Raw genomic sequence first — 3,923 nt, 5'->3', positions numbered from 1 at the left:
TGTGAATTGTTTTTACTTAAGGACCAAGCCCAGTCCAGCTGTGTCAGACCCTCTGGCCAGTCACGGGTTTTTATTACTCATTCTTGTCTAGCCTTCGGATGTATTCTTTCTTCTATTCTTTAGTATAGTTTTAGTATAGCATTATATCATATCATATCATATCACATCATAAAATAATAAATCAGCCTTCTGAGAACCTTGGAGTCAAATTCTCATCTCTCACCTTGTCCTGGGGGCCCTCACAGCACCACAACAGTGGAACCCCGGAGCGGCGCTGGAACAGCAGAGCCCAGCACACCCACTGGCAAACAAAGTGCAGCATTAAACCCTGAACAGTGGCAGAGGCAGAACAGCAGGGGGTCCTGGCAGGCACTGGGTGTATGGCTAAAGTGTGGCAAAAACCCCAAAATAATAGCAAAAAAATGGCCAGGGCTGTGCAGCAGCAGCTGGGCTCCCACAAGCAGCCAGGAGAGGCTCCCTCAGAGGGGCTCAATGCCCTGGGTTTTCCCCTGGCGCACCCCAGTAGATGGTGAGGGCTTTTTTCCAGTGAGGTCAGGGGTTGATAAGGTCTAACAGTGCTCTTACAAGCAAAAGCTCAGCCATGGTAGGAAAAGCATTAAAAGACTGAACTGTTGGAAACAACATAACTTTTAAATTTTTATTTTATTGCTCTAATTACGTTTGACTTGACTTTGCCTTGGAGAAAGGAATTTTCTTTGGGATTTTTAGGAGATGTAATATCACTCTAAGGAGATGGGTTTGACATACCAACAGACTGGGAGCAGCCCAAAGAAAGATAAAAGACCATCAACGGAACATCAGCGGCCACCTACGAACATCAACTCTCACAGGAATATCTAGCACTCTGACAGGAACATCTACCACCCTCTGCTCCGGAAAGGACTGATAAGAAAATCGAAGAATCGAGATTTAATCTATATCAGAAGCAAAGAAATTTGGATCAAATGGAAAACTGAACATTAGGGGTTGCTCAACTCTAGACCAATGTACTTTGAAGCAGTGCATCTCTATGGGTTTTGACTGTATAAAGTTTGGGGAGAAATCCTGCAAAACACGTGTCATGGAATGATTCTCTCTGCACACCTGGGTGATGTGATTATTTCTGTGGTACGTCCTGGCCAGATCAACATCCTGGCCAGAATAAATTCCCTCCTCCTCCCCCCATCCGTATATTTTGTTGTCTTAAGTACCAGTTGTTATCATCTCTTGGGCATCGAATGGGACAAAATTCTCTGAGAGAAAGAAAAAAAAAGGAAAAAATCCCAATCTCCAATTTATAATTGGAGATACTAAATAAAGTATATTTAACATCTCAAAAGAGGTTCTAGTATATTTGTCTTTTTTTGTCCATCATTGCAAAGAATCTTACTACAAACTAAATAATATCCTCTCCACTTCTTATTACTAAGTACTGTTTTCTACAGAAAAGATATTAAGTCTGCATCATTCCTGCCTTCTGTAATTTGACTGCTTAGCTCACCTCCAACTAATTTCAATCAACAGCAGAATGATTGACTGTTTCCTAGATAATTTTTCAGAGGAAAAAAAAAAGTTAAATCAGTTTAGCAATCTGCGTGCTGGTTCCTGTGCCGAACAGCTCATACTTGCCCTTGGAGATGGGGGAAAAAATAAAAAGAATGCCAACTTAGCAAATGTCTCAGTGCTTTGCCTGCTGTAGCTTTTGGCTGGGGCCATCTAGCAGCGAGTGGGACACCCAGCGGTCACAGTGATGTCAGTGTGGCTCCTGAAGCTGCTTTTAGGCATTTCATAGCCCTTGGAAAGGAATTGCTTGTTGCTCTGGAGGCAAAGAGGAGCAGGGCTCTGACCCTTACCATGTGCAGGCCTTCCCTGAGGAGGCTGTTCCTGAGCCCTGTCCCTCCCTGGGCACCATCACTGGCCCACAGGGGTGGGCACAGCCCAGGGGCTGCTCTGCCTTGTGCAAGGGGACAGCTCAGCCCCAATTTCCTAAGGGGTGGGAGAAGGAAAGGTCATTTCAGCCAGTCCCTGTCATTCTCAGCCATGAACAAGCACAGTGGCTTGACCAGGAGGGGCAATTTTCCATCCAACAGCACATCAAGCAACAGCCCAAAGTGAGCCGTGGTGCCTTCTGCACCCATCCATGCACTGCCTGTGCTCTCAGCAGGGAAAACTCATCCTTTCCAAAGGCAAAAGATGCCAGGCTGAAGAGGGGGCACAGCCCCAGGAGCAGACAGGACAGGGCAGAGTTCTGTCACATAGGCAAGTGTCCCAGAGAAAAACAAATAGCAAGGCTATTGTTAGCAAGTCTCAACATCATGTTGGTATCCAAATAAGCAGGATCTGGATTAGTCGTATGCAAATATGACAGGAAACTTGGAAGATTTTCGAGTAGTTTCTAGAACTTTCCCAAATGAAAATATGTTCACAGCAGGGAGAGTCACACTTATGTGGAAGGATCAGCTTACATGACACCACGTACCAAGTCCCTGCCACCTCAGCACTTCTGCTTCTTGACCCAAAGTTGTACCTTAATAGTTACAGAATCATTATGGTTGGAAAAGCCCTCAAAGATCATTGAGTCCAATGGCTAATCCAGCACTGCTAAACCCACCACTAAATTAAATCCCCTAGCACCACATCTACATATTTTTTGAACACTTTCAGGGATGACAACTCCAGTACTTCCCTGGGCAACCTGTTGCGATGTCTGACCACACCTTCCATTAAGAAATTTTTCCTAATATCTAATTCAAACCTCCTCTGGCAGAACAAAAAGTCCCATTGCAGTGACTGATCTGGCTGACAGCTTTGGTGTGGCTGTCATTCCTCTGTGGTCAAAACACAAACTCAGGTGGCCAGGTGAAGCATCCAAGTGTCTGTTCCCAGGTGCAGGACTGATGCTCCCCTCCTTGCCATCATCAAACCCCTCACCAGTGAAAGCAGTCAGGGGTCTCTTAGAATCTGGCCACTAAAAGATGGATTTACACGGGTAACCCTTCACCTCTGCCACAGTGGGCAAAAGACCCTCTGCTGAGGTGGATTTTCCAAATAACCCAGCATCTGGAATTTCTGCTCCTGGGCCAAGTGACACACTTGGCCACAGAGGGAAAAGTCACCTAAAAACCCCCAGATGCCTTTGGAGCTGTTACTCTCAAAGAGGTCAACTCATCCAGTGCGGATTTTGCAGCATGACTGCACAGTGCTTAGTGGAAACTCCTCACTGCAGTTCACATGCGGTGTCTCTGAGATTTTATCTACACAACCAAAGCCACTTTGTTGAGCAAATGGAAATGTGAGCTGCGCTCTTGCAAAACCATGGCACACAGGTCTGAATAAAAAGACTTTTCTTCCCTGAGCTGGGGCTTTCCTAGAGAAACCATGATTTCCATTGAATGACACACTTTTTTTTGACAAGTGACATTTTCTTCCTGTGGTGTGGAAGATAATGACTTGGACAGGTTGGTTGGATTTAGCTTCTTTCCATGTTTATGGGATTGGAATATCCCACACAACACAGAAGACAGAAAAACCCCGTGTGGCTGACTAATCCGGAGGTTGTGGGGGAATCACCATGGGGTCTTGCCAAAACCTTGCTGTGGACTCAGCCCAGGACAAGAAGGGGCTGCATTTTCAGCCATGCTTTTCTGAAGTATCTGCTACACACTGTAGCTGAAGCAGCTGCATCACTGCTTGCAAAAGCCCCAGCAGTGAGTAAAGGATGCTGAAGTGTGGCTGCAGCAAGGAGCTGGGGACCACCAGCTCACAGGTGCTGAACTACCCCTGTGGCTTTGGCACTCTTTCCTGACTAAAATCCCCACTCATCCCAGTGTCTTACTTTCTCATCACCAGCTACCATGTTTTCCATAGTGCAGTCTCTGGTAGGATGGTAAAATATTTATAATTTTGCCTATGTACAGAGTGTA

The sequence above is a fragment of the Ammospiza nelsoni genome, chromosome 16, assembly GCF_027579445.1.
Source record: "Ammospiza nelsoni isolate bAmmNel1 chromosome 16, bAmmNel1.pri, whole genome shotgun sequence".
Classification (NCBI taxonomy): domain Eukaryota; kingdom Metazoa; phylum Chordata; class Aves; order Passeriformes; family Passerellidae; genus Ammospiza; species Ammospiza nelsoni.
This window is presented reverse-complemented; position numbering follows the sequence as displayed.